We start from the raw sequence: 23,670 nt of genomic DNA on the forward strand, positions 1-23,670 counted from the left end.
GAACATTGGTGGCATTGCTTACTATGCGTTGTAGTTTTTATAAGTACAGATGTGTTATGTCAAGTCATATTAGTAGGGAAACTTACTTTTCATACTGGGATCGGTGTTGCAGTCCAGGCTCACCAGGATATGATGGGGAGGGGGGTAGAAGTGAGAGGTTTGGCAGTCTTAGGATAAAGCCTCGGGAGCCTAGCTGTATTTTGAGGTGGGACATCAATCACTGAGTAGGGAAGGTCCTGATATTCCAGTAACACTGCAAAAAGACTGTCATGGAGCACTGGTAATAATAAAGTACAGGTTTGTGAGCACCAAAGGGTGGGATCCCAGGAACTGGTAGTGGGATGGAAATTTTAGACAGGGACATTCTGGGGTCGGGTAGGACTGCAGATTTTAAAGCAAGGGGAAAACAGAATCTAGCAGTACTGTGGGAGACAGTCTTGCGAAGAAGAGAACAAAAAATAATAGAATCCAAATCGCCCTTCATGTCATCCAGACAAATGCGTTCTCTTGAACATTTTTCCCTCCAATTAACTTTGTCTTCCAACTTACTGCAGCCTTTTTCACAGCCTGAGGTAACCTTGGCTCATCACTAAAATTAAGCTTGCAGATTCAATTCCCAGTTTCTTTCCAAACATTTTGGGAAAAAGCAGACACTCAAATCCTCAGAGGGTGAGGGAACACACCCCAACAATGCACAGATTGGATGCCAGTGTGTCTGTTGAATGACAATTTTCTTTGTCCAGTAGCTGGAGATCTGAATTTGTATTTTTTTTTAAAGACATTTAAAACAGGATGACTGCTAGCAGCTCAAGATGATCACCTAGTTTGCTACACTGTATCCTACATCGCAAAGGACTGTGAGGAGGGATACGAAATGTCTGCTAATTTCCCAGCAAGAACCAAGACCTAGGAAGCTTAAAGGAATTTTCAGGAAGCAGAGAAATACTGCTAACTGCTATATTTGAATCACTGAGTGGCTGTGATGTGACAAGCCCCTTCCCATCTGTGGTTTTTAAGCTGGTGTTTTTCTCTGCAGCAGAGGAGAAGCAACTGGACTCTGACATGAGCAGACCCTAAGTGGGGGGGTCCCTCTCTCTGTCAACATTCCAGCTTGAAAGCTTTCAAATCCTGCCTGTTGACTGACCATCTTTGCATACTCGGACTACAATAAGAAACCCCATTGGAGGAAATTATCTGCATCGCCATTTCCAAGAGACCCACCAAGCCAGTCATCTACCTCTTCAAATTAAAAGCCTCAGGACCACTGAATTCAGTTAGAAACCAGCCTAATCACCAAATTCCACAGACTGTATACCTTTTTTAATGGACTCTAACTCAACCAATCTACCTTTTCCGGCTCTGTAACCTATTTGTGTGTGTGCATACCTCTAGAGAGTGTGTGTGTGAGAGAGAGTGTGAGTGTGTGAGAGAGTGTGAGAGAGTGTGAGAGAGTGTGAGAGTGTGTGTGAGTGAGTGAGTGAGTGAGTGAGTGAGTGAGTGAGTGAGTGAGTGAGGTGAGTGAGTGAGTGAGTGAGGTGAGTGAGTGAGGTGAGAGAGAGAGAGAGAGAGAGAGAGAGAGAGAGAGAGTGTGTGTGTGTGTGTGTGTGTGTGTGAGTGAGAGAGAGAGAGAGAGAGAGAGAGAGAGGCAACAGAGAGAGAGAGAGAGAGAGAGAGGCAAGAGAGAGAGAGAGAGAGAGAGAGAGGCAACAGAGAGAGAGGAGAGAGAGAGAGAGAGAGAGAGAGAGAGAGAGAGAGAGAGAGAAGTTGGTGCATTATTATATTAGTTCAGTTTAGGTACAATAAAGTTAACCTCTTTCTTTGTTAACTCAAGAAAACCTGTTCGAATACTTACTTGCTATGATCATAACAAGAACCAATCAACCAACTACTGAATTGGCCAGTACATCCACTTTAAGAATGAATTAAATCTGTTGTGGTCAAACAAGGAGAGGGAAAAGAGGGAAGCCCTTCAACCCCTCCTCACTTGACTGTAAAAGAAAGAAAAAACAGGAAAATACTTTGCCAAAAAGCTTTTTGAGCAATTTGATTTGTTTATCAACAGTTAAATGTTTTTGTGCAGAATTCCAATTATAAATATTTACATAGGATTCTTTCCTATTGTCTTATGTTGAACTATGGGTTTACTATTATAAAAGTGTGGCATAGCAGGTAAGACTAGTGTGTAAGTACACTCCCTACACAAGATTTTTCTATTAATGTATAGATGTACAGATAAGCAGAAAGAAAATTGGACAGGCCAATCATTACCCTGCCCCACCTTATGTTCCTGTATACTCTCACATAGGTGGAATGCAATGTTAGAGCAAAGGTAAAGGAGGGGGGAGGAATTTTTCAAATGGGTTCAGGAGAATATCCTTGACAAGTACGTTCTTGCTCCAACTAGAAGAGAGGCATTGCTAAATCTGTTGCTGGAGAATGAGGTGGGCATGTGGACCAAGTGTCTGTGGGAGAATACTTTGATAAGGTTGATCATATCATAATGCTTAGATTACTAATGGAGAAGAGCAAAGAATAATCTAAAGAAGAACTTCTAAATTGGAAAAGGGCTAACTTCAATGGGATGAGAGGGGATCTTGCCAGAGTAAAATGGAATCAAAGATTCCATGGGAAAAATGGGAACAGAACAATGGGTGATCTTTAAGGAGGAGATGTTTCAGGTACAAGCTAGGTACATTCTAACAAGATGGAAAGGCAGGGGAACCAAAGCCTTGGATGATAAGTGAGATAGAGAATATTACTATTTCAAAAAAGAGGGTGCATGATCCATGTTAAATGAATTCTGAAAGGCCAAATACAATAAGTTAGAGGGGAAGAGAAGAAGAAAATAAGACTGGCAAAGGGAGAATAGAATGGCAGTTAACATAAAAGAAAACACAAAAATCTTCTACAGGCATGTAAATACTAAGCAGGTAGTAAGAGGCAGGGTGGGGCCTATTAGGGAAAAAGAGGGAGATATGTTTAGAGGCCCGAGACAAGACTAGAAAACTTAATGAGTATTTTGTATCAGTGTTTACCAAGGAAGAGGATGCTCACAAAATATCAGTGGAAGCAGAAATGGTACAGGTAATGGATGGGTGAAAATTGATAGGAAGGATACACTGGGGAAAAAAATAATTTGGGACTAAATCAATAGTTGCATGGACAAATGCGGGTTAATTAAGGAAAGCCAGCATGAACTTATTAAGGGAAAATCATGTTTAACTAACTTGCTGGAGTTTTTTTGAGGAGGTAACACAGAGGGTTGATGAGGGCAATGCTGTTGATGTGGTGTACATGGACTTTCAAAAGGCATTTGATACAATGTGACACAACAGACTTGTCAGCAAACTTGTGGCACATGGAATAAAAGGGACAATAGCAACATGGATACAAAATCGGCTGAGTGACAGGAAACAAAGAGCAGTGCTTAATGGATGTTTTCCAGGCTGGAGGAAGATTTGTAGTAGAGTTCCCCAGGGATCAGTTTTGGGACCCTTGCTTTTCCTGATACATATTAATGATCTAGACCTTGGTGTACAGGGCACAATTTCAAAGTTTGCCGACGATACGAAACTTGGAAGCATTGTGAACTGTGAGAAGGATAGTGTAGAACTTCAAAAGGACAAGTTGGTGGAATGGGCAGACAGGTGGCAGATGAAGTTCAATACAGAGAAATGTGAAGATATTCATTTTGGTAGGAAGAACATGGAGAGACAATACAGAATAAAGGGCACACTTCTAAAGGGGGTGCAGGAGCAGAGGGACCTAGGTGTATATGTGCATAAGTCATTGAAGGTGGCAGGACAGGTTGACAGAGCAGTTAATAAAGCATACAGTATCCTGGGCTTTATTAGTAGGGGTATAGAGTACAAGAACAAGGAAGTTATGTTGAACTTGTATCAGACACTAGTTCGGCCTCAGCCAGAGTACTGCATCCAATTCTGGGAGCCGCACTTGAGGAAAGACATGGGGGCATTGGAGAGAGTTCAGAAGAGAAACACAGGAATGATTCCAGGAACAAGAAATTTCAGTATTGAAGATAGATTGGAGAAGTTAGGACTGTTTTCCTTGAAGAAGAAAAGGCTGAGAGGTGATTTGATAGAGGTATTCAAAATTATGAGGGGTCTGGACAGAGTAAATAGAGAGAAACTGTTCCCACTCATGAAAGGAACGAGAGGGCACAGATTTCAAGAATTTGGTAAGGGAAGTAAAAGTGACATGAGGAAAAACGTTTTCACGCAGCGAGTGGTTAAGGTCTGGAATGCGCTGCCTGAGAAAGTGGCAGGTTCAATTGAAGCATTCAAAAGAGAACAAGATAGTTATTTGAAAATGAAGAATGTGCAGGGTTATGGGGAGAAGGCAGGGGAATGGGACTGAGGAAATTTCTCTTTTAGAGAGCCAGTGCGGACACGATGGGCCGAATGGCCTCTTCCTGCGCTGTAACAATTCTGTGATTCTGTGAAAGGCTGGCTATGCTTAGAGTGGATAAATCACCTGGTCCAGATGGTTTGCTAAAGGAAGTGAGGGTGGGCTTGTCATACTCTTCCAATCTTCCCTAGATACTGGGGAGGTGCCAGAGGATTGGAAGTGGAAAATGTGAAATCCTAATTCATGAAAGGGTGAAAGGACTTTGTGAGTAACTACAGGTTAGTTTAACATCAGCAGTGGGTAAGGTTTTAGAAACAACCATTGGGGGGGGGGAAAAAAAATCAACTGGCAATTGGAGAGATTTGTGGCAATTAAGGAAAGCCAGAACAGACTTGTAAAAGGCAGATTGTGCTTGACTAATCTAATTGATTTTTTTTGATGAAGTAACAGAGAAGGTCAATGAGGGAATGCAATGGATGTTGTCTGTATGGATTTTATCAAAGTGTTTGACAAAGTACCCCATAAAAAGGTGGTTAACAAAACTGAGGCTCATGGAACAGGAGGGTCAGTGTCAGCTCAGTGGTGCAGTGGTTAGCACCGCAGCCTCACAGCTCCAGCGACCCGGGTTCAATTCTGGGTACTGCCTGTGTGGAGTTTGCAAGTTTTCCCTGTGTCTGCGTGGGTTTTCTCCGGGTGCTCCGGTTTCCTCCCACAGCCAAAAGACTTGCAGGTTGGTAGGTAAATTGGCCATTATAAATTGCCCCTAGTATAGGTAGGTGGTAGGGAAATATAGGGACAGGTGGGGATGTGGTAGGAATATGGGATTAGTGTAGAATTAGTATAAAATGGGTGGTTGATGGTCGGCACAGACTCGGTGGGCCTAAGGGCCTGTTTCAGTGCTGTATCTCTAAATTTAAAAAAAATAAATAAAAAAATAAAAAAAATAAAAAATTGGCTTAAGGACAGAAAACAGTGAGTCGTGGTAAATGGTTGTTTGTCAAACTGCAGGATGGTAGACAGCGGTGTTGCCAAAGATTCAGTACTAGGACCATTGCTTTTTTTGATGTACATAAATGACTTGGATATTCGAACACAGAGTGAAATTTCAAAAGTTGATATCAAACTGAGGTGTGGCAGGCAGCCAGGATAATACCAATTGACTGCAACAGGACATAGATAGGCTAGCAGAATGGGCAGACAAGTAGCATATGGAATTTAATACATACAAGTGTGAGATGATGCATTTTGGCAGAAAGGATAGGGAGAGGCAATACAAACTAAATGGTACAGTTCTGAAGAGTGTGCAGGGACAGAGGGACCTGGGGTTCATGTGAATTGATCTTTGAAGGTGGCAGGACACATTGAGAGAGTAGTTAGCAAAGCATATGGGATCTTGGCTTCATAAATAGAGGCATTGAGTATAAAAGCAGAGAAGTTATGCTGAACATTTATAAAGCTCTGGTTAGGCCACAACTAGAGTATTGTGTCCATTTCTGCTCACCGCACTTCAGGAAGAATATGAGTATCCTTGAGAGGAGATTTACCAGAATGGTTCCAGGGATGAGGGCTTTTAGTTACCAGGTTAAGTTGTTCTCTTTGGAGCAAAGGGGATTGAGGGGAGATTTGATCGAACTGCACAAGATTATGACAGGTTTAGGTAAGGTAGACAAAGAAAAGCTGTTCCCATTAGCTGATGGTACAATTACTAGGATACAGAGATTTAAGGTTTTGAGCAAGAGATGCGGGCGGGGGGAGAAGGGGGGGAAAAGGGGGAAGTGAGGAAGGATTTTTTTTAACGCAGTGAGTGGTAATGACCTTTAACTCCCTGCCTACGAGGGTGGTGGAAGCAGAGAAGATCAATGATTTCAAAAGGAAATTGGATGAGCACGAGGGAAATAACTTGCAGGGCTACGGGGATGTAACGCAGAAATGGGACTAACTGGATTGTTCTACAGAGAGCCGGCATGGATTCAATGGGCCAAATGGACTCCTCTGAGCTATAATGAGTCTATGACACTATGATTATTTACATTCAAGTGCAAAATAGGAAAATTTGCCGTAAGTGTCAACTGTCAAATTTTATTGATTGCACACAAACTACAGATGATTCATATGCTCTACAAGACGAGAGAACAAAGTGGAAATTATAACTATCTGAGGGCACTGGAGAGCTTCAAACCTGTCTGGAAGTGGAACAAGAAGGTGGGTGGAAGCCACCACCAGTGTAACAGGTGCCCCACCTCCATACTGCATCAGTTTCTTGTGCCGGGTCTGTCACAGGCAGGTGGCTTGTGCTCTGTATGATTCACTTTTATCATTTGATCTAATTACACAGTAAAAACAAGCTGCAAAGTTGCTGTTCTCCCACTAACAGCAGCCAATGAGTTAGAAACATTGTAAAGCAACCTCTTAGGCCAGATTCAGATGGTCAGATTATCTGCTACTGGCAAATGTGTGTAAATTTTGGGGGAGTACTCTACATTGAGTCAATATTAACTTCTCATTCGCGCAGATGAAACTTCTCTTATCACCAGACATCTTAAAGAATTATGAAAGCCTGCACCATGGGTGATATTTCTGGTTTCCCACGAGTATTGCAGCCAACAAAAGCAAGTAATAAAACATCATACCATTGAAAAAGGTGGTAATCCTTCTTCCAGAGCAAGTAATGGCTGCTCTGAGTAAGCAAAAAAAAAAACACTTTGAAGCCTGTTTGACTGTGTAGACTAAATGATAAAAACAATTGCGCTTTGTCCAGCAAAAATATAATTACACAGAATTTAAGCAAACAGACCATTCAGCCTAACCAGTCCGTGTCAGCATTTACCGTCCACACAAGTAAATACGTCTAATCAAATTCACCTACCCTGGAGTAAATCCAGTGTGCTAAATAACTTGGACGACCGGGTTTCTCCTTTAAATGAAAGGCAAATAGCTTCAGTATGTTCACATCTCTCAGCTTTCATCTCCTTTCATCCACCCACATCAACGGAATCTGGAAAAGGCTAGTCAGTTTGTTCCAGGAGACATCTCAGACCATAGTATGGATGATCCTACGTGTCTAAGTAAACTAATTTGATAAAGGACTTTTTTTTAAGTTGTGAAGCTATTGTTCGTGACAAGATGATTTATTCTCACAATGGCTCACAAACAGTAGATTTTTCTGCACTCCAACAGGAACCTGAAACTCAGGTTATGTGGAATCAAAGGGATGTGCAATGGAAGATGTGCAATAAAAGAAAATCGGCAAGGTAATAAAGGGAAGGAAAATATTTGACTGTCAAACTAGCATCCACTATTCATCTATACTTGATCAATCAATACATGTGGGACAAAGGCTGCAACAGATGAATTAAATAGAGAAGAGACTCCTTAACCAAAAGTCACGAAAATCAGAAAGACATGTACGCGATATCTTGAGACTAAGGAGCCCCAATTTACAAGTTCAAAACAGAATTACAGCACTCAAAAGTAAGGTGGCAAAATTTACTTTTAACAGTCAATTGTCTGTCAGCTTTAAAAAAAAACTACAAAAAGCGAATTTAATGTTACCTTCACTAAAACACAGGTGTTTGGAGGCGGTTTGTAAAAGCCTGCACAGTAAGCTTCCTGCGTGTAGGAGGAGAACAGTACTGACATTAGAATAGTCAGTTGAATGCACCTCACTCCCATAGTAAATGGTCTGTAGTACAAACTTAGTTAGCTCAGTAGACATTGTTACCTCTGAATCCTAGAATTAATGACTCTCCTGATGCAAAACTGTCTAAAAAGGAGAGCAGTGACTTGAGGGACTAAAAGTAAAATGTCACACTTAGCCCCCAGGGCCTGTTGCTATACTGTAATAAATCGTGCCACTTCGAAAACATGTTACTATATTAGCTTGTAGGATTTTGTGTGTTATATTACAAATGGCAATATAAAAATGCAAAGCACAACAGGATTAACAATATACAGTTTATATACGAACAAGCAATCAAGTGGAAAATATACAAAGCTCAAATAATTCAGCAAGTTGACTTATGTCTATTTGAGAATTGCTGGAAATAGAGTCATGTTGTCGAAGCTTTTTTTCTTGCACTCATCAGGATAATACGCAAGAATAAACAACGTAAGGGAAAACAACAACTTATACTTCATGAGAAGAGAGCGCTGATTGGTTGGCAAGTGAATTGGTAGAGGCATTGCCATGGAGAATGCACAGTTATGGTGACTGACAGTTAACTGCCAAGCTTGGTTTTAAATTTAAACCAGGCAGCTTGACTCTGATCGGTCAAGGCATTGTCCCGAGGAATGAACCAACGAATGGCTGTCACTTATTTTGTTCAACTGAAACAGGCACATGTGTGTACATGTTCTTTCTGTCTGCAAAGAACAGGGCCCTGTGTATTACTATATGTAGCTTCCAGTACATGCAAATGCGCCACACTGCGAGCCCTACTGACAAACTTAAATTGGTTGTCAGCGTAATTCGTAGCTTATTGAGCAAATGTTGTCCAATCGCGGAATCACATCTAATGTTGGACACTGTGATTTGAGTTTTGCAAGCACGGGCTGGTTATGTACAGTCTGTACCTTGTCCGTTGCAAACAGTGGACGGGACATGTTGCTTGATACATTCTGCCAGTCTTTGGGACGTACGGCCTATATACCTAGCATCACAGTGGCATTGAAATTCATATCTCATATTACTCATTTGTGAGATAGGCAGGACATCTTTTTGGCTTGACAGCAACATTCTGTTCGTAGCGAACACTACACGTGTTGCTACTGCATAGTAGCAGCGTGAAACAGCTAGCTTTACCCGCTGCTCAAATTTTTGGGATACATTACCCTTCTAGGGTAATTTAAGGTAGACTGGGCACTTTACAGGGCCGAAAATCATGGAGTTAGGTTCGTTCATAAGTTTGTGAGATATACAGCGAGAAGTGATCTGATCAGGGTAGCCATTGTGACGCAGGATGTCATTGATTCGCCCAATTTCAACATAGAAACATAGAAAACAGGAGCAGCAGTAGGCCATTGGGCCCTTTGGGCCTGCTCCGCCATTCAAAAAAGATCATGACTGATTGTCTAATTCAGTACCCTGTTCCCGCTTTCTCCCCATATCCCTTGATCCCTTTGGCATTAATATATCTATCTATCTCCTTCTTGAATATATTTATTGACTTGGCCTCCACTGCTTTCTGTGGCAGAGAATTCCACAGATTCGCCACCCTCTGAGTGAAGAAATTTCTCCTCATCTCAGTTCTAAATGGCATACACCGTATCCTGAGACTGTGATCCCTGGTTCTTGACTCCCCAGCCATCGGGAACATGCATCTGGCCTGTCTAGTCCTGTTAGAATTTTATAGGTTTCTATGAGATCCCCTCTCATTCTTCTAAGCTCAAGTGAATACAGGCTTAGTCGACCCAATCTCTCCGCATACGTCAATCCTGCCATCCCAGGAATCAGCCTAGTAAATCTTCTTTGCACTCCCTCCAAGGCAAGAAAATCCTTCCTCAGATAAGGAAACCAAAACTGCACACAATACTCCAGATGTGGTCTCACCAAGGCCCTGTATAACTGCAGTAAGACATCCTTGCTCCTGCACTCAAATCCTCTTGCAATGAAGGCCAACATACCATTAACCTTCCTAACTGCTTGCTGCACCTGAATGCTTGCTTTCAGCGACTGGTGTACAAGGACATCCAGGTCTCATTGCACCTCCCCCTTTCCCAATCTATCACCATTCAGATAATCTTTCTGTTTTTACAACCAAAGTGGACAACCTCACATTCATCCACATTATACTGCATCTGCCATGCATTTGCCCACTCACCCAACTTGTCCAAATCACACTGGAGCCTCTTTGCATCCTCCACACAGCTCACTTTCCCCCTCAGCTTTGTGTCATCTGCAAAATTGGAAATGTTACATTTAGTTCCCTCACCCAAGTCATTAATATATATTGCGAATAGCTGGGGCTCAAGCACTGATCCCTGCGGTACCCCACTAGTCACTGCCTGCCACCTGGAAAAAGACCCGTCTATTCCTACTCTCGGTTTCCTGTCTGTCAACCAATGCTCAATTCATGCCAGTATATTACCTCCAATCCCATCTGCTTTAATTTTGCACACTAACCTCCTATGTGGGACCTTATCAAAAGCCTTCTGAAAATACAAATACACCATATCCACTGGTTCTCTCTTATCTATTCTACTAGTTACATCCTCAAAAAACTCCAGCAGATTTGTTAAGCATGACTTCCCTTTCGTAAATCCATGCGGACTTTGCCCAATCCCGTTTATGCTTTCTAGGTGTTCTACTTCTTCTTTGGCCTCCTTGTCTCGAGACACAATGGGTAAGCGCCTGGAGGCGGTCAGTGGTTTGTGAAGCAGCGGCCGGAGTGGCTATAAAGGCCAATTCTAGAATGACAGACTCTTCCACAGGTGCTGCAGATAAAATTGGTTGTCGGGGCTGTTACACAGTTGGCTCTCCCCTTGCGCTTCTGTCTTTTTTCCTGCCAACTGCGAAGTCTCTTTGACTCGCCACACTTTAGCCCCGCCTTTATGGCTGCCCGCCAGCTCTGGCAATCACTGGCAACTGACTCCCACGACTTATGATCAATGTCACAGGACTTCATGTCGCAGACGTCTTTAAAGCGTAGACATGGATGGCCGGTGGGTCTGATACCAGTGACGAGCTCGCTGTACAATGCGTCCTTGGGGATCCTGCCATCTTCCATGCGGCTCACATGGCCAAGCCATCCCAAGCGCCGCTGGCTCAGTAGGGTGTATATGCTGGGGATGTTGGCCGCCTCGAGGACTTCTGTGTTGGAGATACGGTCCTGCCACCTGATGCCAAGGATTCTCCAGAGGCAGCGAAGATGGAATGAATTGAGACGTCGCTCTTGGCTGACATACGTTGTCCAGGCCTCGCTGCCATAGAGCAAGGTACTGAGGACACAGGCTTGATACACTCGGACTTCTGTGTTCTGTGTCAGTGCGCCATTTTCCCACACTCTCTCGGCCAGTCTGGACATAGCAGTGGATGCCTTTCCCATGCGCTTGTTGATTTCTGCATCGAGAGACAGGTTACTGGTGATAGTTGAGCCTAGGTAAGTGAACCCTTGAACCACTTCCAGAGCGTGGTCGCCGATATTGATGGATGGAGCATTTCTGACGTCCTGTCCCATGATGTTCGTTTTCTTGAGCTGATGGTTAGGCCAAATTCGTTGCAGGCAGACGCAATCCTGTCGATGAGTCTCTGCAGACACTCTTCTGTGTGGGATGTTAATGTAGCATCGTCAGCAAAGAGGGGTTCCCTGATGAGGACTTTCCGTACTTTGGACTTCGCTCTTAGACAGGCAAGGTTGAACAACCTGATCTTGTGTGGAGGAAAATTCCTTCTTCTGAAGACTTGAACACGTGAGAGCAGCAGGGAGAAGATGATCCCAACAGCGTAGGTGCGAGAACACAGCCCTGTTTCACGCCATTCAGGATAGGAAAGGCGTCTGATGAGGCAGCGCTATGCTGAATTGTGCCTTTCATATTGTCATAGAATGAGGTGATGGTACTTAGTAGCTTTGGTGGACATTCGATCTTTTCTAGTAGTCTGAAGAGACCATGTCTGCTGATGAGGTCAAAGGCTTTGGTGAGATCAATGAAAGCAACGTAGAGGGGCATCCTTTGCTTGCGGCATTTCTCCTGTAGCTGGCGAAGGGAGAACAGCATGTCAATGGTGGATCTCTCTGCTCGAAAGCCACACTGTGCCTCAGGGTAGACACGCTCAGCCAGCTTCTGGAGCCTGTTTAAAGTGACTCAAGCAAAGACTTTCCCCACTATGCTGAGCAGGGAGATTCCACGGTAGTTGTTGCAGTCACCGCGGTCACCCTTGTTTTTATAGAGGGTGATGATATTGGCATCGCGCATGTCCTGTGGTACTGCTCCCTCGTCCCAGCACAGGCAAAGCAGTTCATAGAGTGCTGAAAGTATAGGCGGCTTGGCACTCTTGATTATTTCAGGGGTAATGCCGTCCTTCCCAGGGGCTTTTACGCTGGCTAGAGAATCAATGGCATCACTGAGTTCCGATTTTGTTGGCTGTGCGTCCAGCCCATCCATCACTGGCAGAGACTGGGCTGCATGGAGGGTGGTATCAGTGCCAACATTCTCCCTGGAGTACAGTTCTAGGTAGTGCTCCACCCAGCGGTCCATTTGCTTGCGTTGGTCAGTGATCGTGTCCCCTGATTTAGATTTGAGGGGGGCGATCTTCTTGATGGTTGGCCCAAAAGCTCTCTTAATGCCATTATACATTCCTCTGACGTTTCTGGTGTCGGAGGCCAGCTGAATATGGCTGCATCGGTGTTGCCAGTAGTCATCTGCACAGCGCCTGGCTGTTCTTTGTGCGGCGCTTCAGACTGCATTAAGTGCTACGGATGTTAACTCGCTGGGGGCTTTCTTGTAGTTCAACAGTGCAATGCGCTTAGCAGCTATGACAGGTTCCAGCTTTTCAAAATGAGATTGAAACCAGTCTGCATTCTGCTTCACACGTTTTCCATAGGTGGTCATTGCTGAGTCATAGATGGCATCTCTGATGTGCGCCCACTTGGTCTTTGCATCCCCTGTAGGAGTGTTTTGAAGGGCTTTTTCAAGTGAATTTAGAAACTTATGTAACAGCTGTGGATAAGAAATTCTGTTAGTGTTGATGCGCGGGCGGCCCTTCTGCTTGGAGTGATGCAGCTTCTTTGGTTTGAGTCTCACCTTGCTGCACAACAGGGAGTGGTCAGTGTCGCAGTCCGCACTGTGGAAGCTGCGTGTGATTTGGACACTGTTTATAGAGGCTCGCCTTGTGACGATGAGGTCCAGCTGGTGCCAAAGACGTGATCTTGGGTGCCTCCAAGAAACCTGGTGACAGGGTTTAGTATGAAAGAATGAGTTGGTGATGCAGAGGTTATGATAGGTACACAACTCAAGCAGTCTCTGTCCATTCTCATACAACCTTCCAATGCCATAGCGCCCAAGGCAGGAGGGCCATGAGTCATGGTTGGCCCCAACCCTGGCATTAAAGTCCCCCAGCAGGAACAGATGTTCGGTATTGGGGATGCTACTAATGATATTATGGAGTTCCTCGTAGAACTGGTCTTTAGCTTCTGGGGAGCAGAGTGTTGGAGCATAGATGCTGAGTAGGTGTACTGGACCAGAGGCGGTGAGCAGTCAGATGGACAGTATGCGTTCCAAGCCATTTGAAGGTGGCTGTATCATGCTACTATCACATCCTTTATAATACTCTAGCATTCTCCCCACTACTTATGTAAGGCTAACTGGTCTGTAGTTCCCCATTTTCTCTCTCCCTCCTTTTTTAAATAATGGGGTTACATTTGCCACCCTCCAATCGTATGAACTGCTCCAGAGTCGAGAGAATTTTGGGGCGGCACAGTGGCTAGCACCGCAGTCTCACAGCTCCAGCGACCTGGGTTCGATTCTGGGTACTGCCTGTGTGAAGTTTGCAAGTTCTCCCTGTGACCTCGTGGGTTTCCGCCAGGTGCTCCAGATTCCTCCCACAGCCAAAGACTTGCAGGTTGCCAGTGTAAATTGCCCCTAGTGTAGGTAGTGATAGGAGAATTGAGGGAAGGTGGGGATGTGGTAGGGAATATGGGATTAATGTAGGATTCGTATAAATGGGTGATTAATGGTCAGCATGGACTCGGTGGGCCAAAGGGCCTGTTTCAGTGTTGTATCACTCTATGATGACCACCAATGCATCCACCATATCCAGGGCCACTTCCTTGAATACTCTGGGATTTTTTTTTTAATTCATTCATGGATGTGGGCGTCACTGGCCAGGCCAGCATTCATTGCATATCCCTAATTGCCCTTGAGAAGGTGGTGGTGAGCTGCCTTCTTGAACTGCTGCAGTCTAAGTGGGGGAGGTACACCCAGAGTGCTGTTAGGAAGGGAGTTCCAGGATTGTGATCCAGCAACAGTGAAGGAATGGCGATATAGTTCCAAGTCAGGATGGCGTGTGACTTGGAGGGGAACTTGCAAGTGGTGGTATTCCCGTGCATTTGCTGCCCTTGTCATTCTTGTTGGCAGAGGTCGTGGGTTTGGAAGGTGCTGTCTAAGGAGACTTAGTGCGTTGCTGCAGTGCATCTTGTAGGTGGTACACACTGCTGCCACTGTGTGTCGATGGTGGAGGGAGTGAATGCTTGTGGATGGGATGCCAATCAAGCGGGCTGCTTTGTCCTGGATGATGTCGAGCTCCTTGAGTGTTGTTGGAGCTGCACCCATCCAGGCAAGTGGAGAGTATTCCATCACACTCCTGACTTGTGCCTTGTAGATGGTGGACAGGCTTTGGGGAGTCAGGAGGTGAGTTACTCGCTGCAGGATTCCTAGCCTCTGACCTGCTCTAGTAGCCACGGTATTTGTATGGCTACTCCAGTTCAGTTTCTGGTCAATGGTAGCCCCTAGGATGTTGATAGAGGGGGATTCAGCGATGGGAATGCCACTGAATGTCAAGGGGAGATGGTTAGATTCCCTCTTGTTGGAGATGGTCATTGCCTGGCACTTGTGTGGCGTGAATGTTACTTGCCACTTATCAGCCCAAGCCTGGATATTGTCCAAGACCTGCTGCATTTCTTCACAGACTGCTTCAGTATCTAAGGAGTTGCGAATGGTGAACATTGTGCAACCATCAGCGAACATCCCCTCTTCTAACTTTATGATTGAAGGAAGGTCATTGATGAAGCAGCTGAAGATGGTTGGGCCTCGGACACTACCCTGAGGAACTCCTGCAGTGATGTCCTGGAGCTCAGATGATTGACCTCCAACAACCAGAACCACCGTCCTTTGCGCTAGGTATGACTCCAACCAGCAGAGAGTTTTCCCCCCCGATTCCCATTGACTCCAGTTTTGCTCGGGCCCCTTGATGCCATCCTCCGTCAAATGCTGCCTTGATGTCAGGGGCAGTCACTCTCACCTCACGAGTTCAGCTCTTTTGTCCATGTTTGAACCAAGGCTGTAATGACGTCAGGAGCTGAGTGGACTTGGCGGAACCCAAACGGAGCATCACTGAGCAGGTTATTGCTAAGCAAGTGCCGCCTGATGGCACTGTTGATGACACCTTCCATCACTTTACTGATGATTGAGAGTAGGCTGATGGGGCGGTAATTGGCTGGGTTGGATTTGTCCTGCATTTTGTGTACAGGACATACCTGGGCAATCTTCCACATTGCAGGGTAGATGCCAGTGTTGTAGCTGTACTGGAACAGCTTGGCTAGGGGCACAGCAAGTTCTGGAGCACAGGTCTTCAGTACTATTGCCGGAATATTGTCAGGGCCCATAGCCTTTGCAGTATCCAATGCCTTCAGTCGTTTCTTGATATCACACGGAGTGAATCGAATTGGTTGAAGTCTGGCATCTGTGATGCTGGGGACTTCAGGAGGAGGCCGAGATGGATCATCAACTCAGCACTTCTGGCTGAAGATTGTTGCAAATGCTTCAGCCTTATCTTTCGTACTGATGTGTTGGGGTCCCCCATCATTGAGGATAGGGATATTTGTGAAACCACCTCCTCCAGTTAGTTGCTTAATTGTCCACCACCATTCACGGCTGGATGTGGCAGGACTGCAGAGCTTAGATCTGATCCATTGGTTATGGGATCGCTTCACTCTGTCTATCGCATGCTGCTTACGCAGTTTGGCATGCAGATAGTGCTGTGTTGTAGCTTCACCAGGTTGACACCTTATGTTGAGGTATGCCTGGTGCTACTCCTGGCATGCCCTCCTGCACTCTTCATTGAACCAGGGTTGGTCTCCTGGCTTGATGGTAATGGTAGAGTGGGGGATATGCTGGGCCATGAGTTACAGATTGTGGTTGAATACAATTCTGCTGCTGATGGCCCACAGCGTCTCCTGGATGCCCAGTTTAGCATTGCTAGATCTGTTCAAAATCTATCCCATTTAGCACGGTGGTGGTGCCACACAACACGATGGAGGGTATCCTCAATGTGAAAGTGGGACTTCGTCTCCACAAGGACTGTGCAGTGGTCACTCCTACCAATGCTGTCATGGACAGATGCATCTGCGGCAGGCAGATTGGTGAGGAGGAGGTCAAGTATGTTTTTCCCTCTTGTTGGTTCCCTCATCACCTGCCGCAGAGCCAGTCTAGGAGCTATGTCCTTTAGGACTCGGCCAGCTCAGTCAGTAGTGGTGCTACCGAGCCACTCGGTGATGGACATTGAAGTCCCCCACCAGGAGTACATTCTGTGCCCTTGCCACCCTCAGTGCTTCCTCCAAGTGGTGTCCAACATGGAGGAGTACTGACTCATCAGCTGAGGGAGGGCAGTAAGTGATAATCAGCAGGAGGTTTCCTTGTCCATGTTTGACCTGATGCCATGAGACTTCATGGGGTCCGGAGTCAATGTTGAGGACTCCCAGGGCAACTCCCTCCCAACTGTATACTACTGTGCCGCCACCTCTGCTGGGTCTGTCCTACCGGTGGGACAGGACATCCCCGGAGATGGTGATGGCAGTGTCTGGGACATTGTCTGTCAGATATGATTCCGTGAGTATGACTATGTCAGGTTTGACTAGTCTATGGGACAGCTCTCCCAACTTTGGCACAAGCCCCCAGATGTTAGTAAGGAGGACTTTGCAGGGTCAACAGTGCTGCGTTTGCTATTGTCGTTTCCAGTGCCTAGGTCGATGCTGGGTGGTCCGTCCGGTTTCATTCTTTTATATTCACTGCGTAGCAGTTAGATACAACTGAGTGGGTTGATAGGCCATTTCAGAGGGCGTGTAAGAGTCAACCACATTGCTGTGGGTCTGGAGTCACATGTAGGCCAGACCAGGTAAGGACAGCAGATTTCCTTCCCTAAAGGGCATTCGTGAACCAGATGGATTTTTACAACAATTGACAATAGTTTCATGGCCATCATTAGACTAGCTTTTTACTTCCAGATTTATTAATTGAATTCAAATTCCAGCTTCTGTCGTGGTGGGATTTGAACCCATGTCCCCAGAGCAATACCCTGGGTCTCTGGGTTACTAGTCCAGTGATAATACCACTACGCCATCGATTATCAGGCCCTGGGGATTTGTCAACCTTTAACCCCATTAATTTCCGTGCACTTTTTTTTTTTACTAATACTGATTTCCTTCAGTTCCTCCCTCTCGTTAGATCTTTGGTTCCCTAACATTTCTGGGAGGTTATTTGTGTCCTCCTTTGTGAAGACAGAACCAAAGTATGTGTTTAATTGCTCTGCCTTTTCTTTGTTCCCCATTATAATTTCCCCCGTTTCTGACTGTAAGGGACCTACATCTGTCTTCACTAATCTTTTTCTCCACATAGTTACAGACGTTTTTAGTCAGTTTTTAATGTTCCCTGCAAGTTTACTCTCATACTCTATTTTCCCCTGCTTAATCAACCTCTTTGTCCTCCTTTGCTGAATTCTAAATTGCTCCCAATCCTCAGTCTTGCTGCTTTTTCTAGCAATTTTATACGCCACCTCTTTGGATCTAATACTATTCCTAATTTCTTTTGTAAGCCACGGTTGAGCCACCTTTCCAATTTTATTAGTAATAGTTGTAATTCATGCACACATTCTTTAAACACTATCCATTGCCTATCCACCATCAACCCGTTTAGTAAAGTTCCCCAATCTGCCATAGCCAACTCACACCTCATACCTTCCTAGTTTCCTTTATTTAGATTCAGGACCCTAGTTTCAGATTCAACTACTTCCCTCTCCATCTTAATGAAGAATTCTATCATGTTACAGTCGCTCCTCCCCAAGGGACCCCGCACAAGATTGTGAATGAATCTTTTCTCATTGCACAATACCCAGTCGAGGATAGCCTGTTCTCTAGTTGGTTCCTCAACGTATTGGTCTAAAAATCTATTACGTCCACACTCCAGGAAATCCTCGTCCACAGTATTATTGCTAATTTGGTTTGACCAATCTAGATGTAGATTAAAATCACCCACAATTACAGTTGTACCCTTATTGCATGCATCTCCAATTTCCTGTTTAATGCCATCCCTTACATCTCCACTACTGTTTGGGGGCCTATAGACAACCCCCACCAACGTTTTCTGCCCCTTGGTGTTTCTTAGCTCCGCCCATACAGATTCCACATCTCGGAAAATCATGCTAATATCCTTCCTCACTTCTTCTTTGGCCTCCTTGTCTCGGCAGACAATGGGTAAGCGCCTGGAGGTGGTCAGTGGTTTGTGAAGCAGCCCCCGGAGTGACAGACTCTTCCACGGGTGCTACAGATAAGATTGGTTGTCAGGGCTGTTACACAGTTGGCTCTCCCCTTGCGCTTTTGTCTTTTTTCCTGCCAACTGCTAAGTCTCTTCGACTCGCCACACTTTAGCCCCGCCTTTATGGCTGCCCGTCAGCTCTGGCGATCGCTGGCAACTGACTCCCACGACTTGTGATCAATGTCACAGGACTTCATGTTGCGTTTGCAGACATCGTTAAAGCGGAGACACGGACGGCCGGTGGGTCTGATACCAGTGGCGAGCTCGCTGTACAATGTGTCCTTGGGGATCCTGCATTGATTTCCTCCTTTACTAACAATGCTACCCCTCCTCCTTTCCCTTTTTGCCTGTCCTTCCTAAATATTGAATACCCCTGGATGTTCAGTTCCCATTCCTTGATCACCTTGCAACCATGTCTCCGTAATCGCTACTATATCATAACCGTTTATATCTATTTGCGCTGTTAATTCATCTACCTTATTGTGAATGCTCCACGCATGAAGACACAATGCCTTTAGACTTGACTTTTTAACATCTTAGCTTTATTTTGCACTCTGGCCCCATTTGTTTCTCGCCCTTATTTTCTCTGCTTTCCACTTTTGCTCCTTACCTTTCTGTCTTTCATTTCTATCCTTGTTTCCCTCTCCTCTGTCTCCCTGCTCAGATTCCCATCCCCCTGCCATTCTAGTTTAAACCCTCCCGACAGCACTCGCAAACACCACCCCACCCCGAGAAAATTGGTCCCGGTCCTGCCCAGATGCAACCCGTCCAGCTTGTACTGGTACCACCTTCCCCAGAACTGGTCCCAATGTCCCAGGAATCTGAATCCCTCCACCCTGCACCATTTCTCCAGCCACATATTCATCTGATATATCTTGCTATTTCTGCTCTCACAAGCACGTGGCACCGGTTGTAATCCAGAGATTACTACCTTTGAGGTCCTACTTTTTAATTTTTGTCCAAACTCCTTATATTCAGCTTTTAGGTCCTCATCCCTTTTTTTTTTAAAACCTATGTCGTTGGTACCGACATGTACCACGACAACTGGCTGCTCGCCCTCCCCACTGCAACCGCTCAGAGATATCCTTGACCCTAGCACCAGGAAAGCAACAATACCATCCTGGAGTCTTTTTTGCGGCCGCAGAAACACCTGCATCAAGCTTGCATGGGGAACAAATGGCTCAGGCCCTATTCACGAGATTGTTAATAAGGCCAATCTTATAGCGTGTGGAACAGCAAGAATCCCAGCACGTGTATTGACCAGTGAAGGTAGAAGGTTTGCGGTAGACCATGGTAAGAATCCCTTAACAGATTTCTCAACTAGTATGTCAAGGAAAGGGAGCTCATTTGAGCATAGGATGGAGCCCATTAAGACGTGCAAAGAAATTATTGCATGCAGCTACGGATTCAAATATAGCAAACATATTATCTACATATCGATTTAATATTGTCAGTAGGGCTCGCAGTGTGGCGCATTTGCGCGTACTGGAAGCTACATACATTAATACACAAGGCTCTGTACTTTGCAGACAGAAAGAACATGTACATACATTGTGCCTGTTTCAGCTGAACAAATTAAGTGACAGCCATTCGCTGGTTCATTCCTCAGGGCAATGCCTTGACCAGAGTCAAGCTGCCTGGTTTAAATTTAAAACAAAGCTTAGCAGTTAACTGTCAGTCACCATAAACTTTTGTATTCTCCATGGCAACGCCTCCACCAGAGTTCACTTGCCAACGAATCAGCACTCTCTTCTCATTCAATATAAGTTGTTGTTTTCCCTTACACTGGTTATTCTTGTGTATTGTCCTGATGAGTACAAGATGAAAAGCTTTGACAACATGTCTCCATTTCCAGCAATTCTCAAGTTCTGTACTACCAAACGACTATGTCGATTTAATAAAAAGGTGTTCATTGAATCTGAAGGTTTTTTTTTGACAATCAAATTTCCAAGATTGCACTGCGCTTTTTCAGTTTGAAACAGCATGACAGACCTGTGAGAATGCCTATACTGAAGGAATGAAATTCATTAACCTCTAAATATATGGTTTATATTTAAAATCTTACAAAACATTATATGTATTTATTAATCATTTTAGCTAACTTTCAGAATTAAGGCAAACCGGAGCTCCTTCTAATCACTGCCCCCCACTCCTACCAATCAGCAGAAAGTTTGAAATATGCAGAGAATATTTTTTTTAAAGTTGGCAAATCTCATTATATATTTCAATCAAATTATTCACATAAATCCAAAAGCTATTCTAGAAATATGCCGCAAATTAAATGCTCCCTTCATCTTTTTCAAACTACTAACAGAATAAAAATAATTGCTGGGGAATGTACTTCATTCTCTTCACGATGTCACTCACAGTATATTAAGCAAACTAGGATCATAAATGCCTGCATTTGGGCAATGAAGGTCAATGTGACAAAATTGGTCAGCAGAAGCTGGCCTGGCATTTACACCTTGTAGAGGCATATCAATCACATAAGAAAATGAACTAGATTTAGTTAAATGATGAGAAGTAAGCCAGCTTTTCTAAAAAAAAATTCATCTTTTTTACCTTAAAATCTTAATTTAATGTACGAGTGTCATCGGCTTTATGGTGAAGAGTTTAGGAAGTGACTGATTCACATGTTGCCGGATAAGAAAAACTGAAAATGCGGGCTTGCTTTTCGCAATATATATTTATGACCTAGACCTTGGTGAACAGAGGACAATTTCAAAGTTTCCAGATGATACGAAACTTGGAAACATTCTGAACTGTGAGGAGGATAGTGTAGAACTCCAAAAGGACAAGTTGGTGGAATGGGCAGAAGGGTGGCAGATGAAGTTCAATTCATTTTGGTAGGAAGAACATGGAGAGACAATATAATAATGGGTACAATCCTAAAGGGGGTGCAGGTGCAGAGGGACCTGGTTGTCCATGTGCATAAGTCATTGAAGGTGACAGGGCAGGTTGAGAGAGTGGTTAATAAAGCAAAAAGTATCCTTCTTTTTTCTTCTTCTTCTTTTGGCCTCCTTATCTCGAGAGACAATGGGTAAGCACCTGGAGGTGGTCAGTGGTGTGTGGAGCAGCGCCTGGAGTGGCTATAAAGGCCAATTCTAGAGTGACAGGCTCTTCCACAGGTGCTGCAGAAAATTTTGTTTGTCGGGGCTGTTACACAGTTGGCTGTCCCCTTGCGCCTCTGTCTTTTTTCCTGCCAACTGCTAAGTCTCTTCGACTCGCCACACTTTAGCCCCGCCTTTATGGCTGCCCGCCAGTTCTGGTGAACGCTGGCAACTGACTCCCACGACTTGTGATCAATGTCACAGGACTTCATGTCGCGTTTACAGACGTCTTTAAAGCGGAGACATGGACAGCTGGTAGGTCTGATACCAGTGGCGAGCTCACTGTACAATGTGTCTTTGGGGATCCTGCCATCTTCCATGCGGCTCACATGGCTAAGCCATCTCAAGCGCCACTGACTCAGTAGTGTGTATAATCTGGGGATGTTGGCCGCCTCGAGGACTTCTGTGTTGGAGATACAGTCCTGCCACCTGATGCCAAGTATTCTCCAGAGGCAGCGAAGATGGAATGAATTGAGACGTCGCTCTTGGCTGACATACGTTGTCCAGGCCTCGCTGCCATAGAGCAAGGTACTGAGGACACAGGCTTGATAGACTCGGACTTCGGTGTTCCGTGTCAGTGCGCCATTTTCCCACACTCTCTTGGCCAGTCTGGACATAGCAGTGGATGCCTTTCCCATGCGCTTGTTGATTTCTGCATCGAGAGACAGGTTACTGGTGTTAGTTGAGCCTAGGTAGGTGAACTCTTGAACCACTTCCAGAGAGTGGTCGCCAATATTGATGGATGGAGCATTTCTGATGTCCTGCCCCATGATGTTCGTTTTCTTGAGCTGATGGTTAGGCCAAATTCATTGCAGGCAGCCGCAAACCTGTCGATGAGACTCTGCAGGCACTCTTCAGTGTGAGATGTTAAAGCAGCATCGTCAGCAAAGAGGAGTTCCCTGATGAGAACTTTCCGTACTTTGGACTTCGCTCTTACACGGGCAAGGTTGAACAACCTGCCCCCTGATCTTGTGTGGAGGAAAATTCCTTCTTCATGGGACTTGAACACATGTGAAAGCAGCAGGGAGAAGAAAATCCCAAAAAGTGTGGGTGCGAGAACACAGCCCTGTTTCACGCCACTCAGGATAGGAAAGGGGTCTGATGAGGAGCCACCATGTTGAATTGTGCCTTTCATATTGTCATGGAATGAGGTGATGATATTTAGTAGCTTTGGTGGACATCCAATCTTTTTTAGTAGTCTGAAGAGACCACGTCTGCTGACGAGGTCAAAGGCTTTGGTGAGATCAATGAAAGCAATGTCGAGGGGCATCTGTTGTTCGCGGCATTTCTCCTGTATCTGACGAAGGGAGAACAGCATGTCAACGGTCGATCTCTGCACGAAAGCCACACTGTGCCTCAGGGTAGACGCACTTGGCCAGCTTCTGGAGCCTGTTTAGAGCGACTCGAGCAAAGACTTTCCCCACTATGCTGAGCAGGGAGATTCCACGGTAGTTGTTGCAGTCACCTCGGTCACCTTTGTTTTTATAGAGGGTGATAATATTGGCATCGCGCATGTCCTGAGGTACTGCTCCCTCGTCCCAGCACAGGCAATGCAGTTCATGTAGTGCTGAGAGTATAGCAGGCTTGGCACTCTTGATTATTTCAGGGGTAATGCTGTCTTTCCCAGGGGCTTTTCCGCTGGCTAGAGAATCAATGGCATCACTGAGTTCCGATTTTGTTGGCTGTATGTCCAGCTCATCCATGACTGGTAGAGGCTGGGCTGCATTGAGGGCAGTCTCAGTGACAACATTCTCCCTGGAGTACAGTTCTAGGTAGTGCTCAACCCAGCGGTCCATTTGTTTGCGTTGGTCAGTGATTATGTCCCCTGATTTAGATTTGAGGGGGCGATCTTCTTGATGGTTGGCCCAAGAGCTCTCTTAATGCCATCATACATTCCTCTGATGTTTCCGGTGTCTGAGGCCAGCTGAATATGACTGCATAGGTGTTGCCA

General features: G+C 45.1%; 1 protein-coding gene across 16 annotated transcripts in view; it reads right to left on the reverse strand.

Moving 5' to 3' along the window:
• The window catches only part of znf438 (zinc finger protein 438), a 380,009-nt gene that overhangs the window by 275,074 nt on the left and 81,265 nt on the right, over positions 1-23,670 (reverse strand). Inside the window, exon 1 of one of the 16 annotated variants that reach the window (XM_068014488.1) lies at positions 10,188-10,239. The exons of the other annotated variants lie outside the window; for them this stretch is intronic. The gene's annotated coding sequence lies outside the window, so the exon portion shown is untranslated. Of the gene's footprint in view, positions 1-10,187; positions 10,240-23,670 lie in introns of those variants that run through there. 16 annotated transcript variants of the gene reach the window in all.

Source organism: Heterodontus francisci, chromosome 2 (assembly GCF_036365525.1).
Source record: "Heterodontus francisci isolate sHetFra1 chromosome 2, sHetFra1.hap1, whole genome shotgun sequence".
In the NCBI taxonomy this organism is placed as follows: domain Eukaryota; kingdom Metazoa; phylum Chordata; class Chondrichthyes; order Heterodontiformes; family Heterodontidae; genus Heterodontus; species Heterodontus francisci.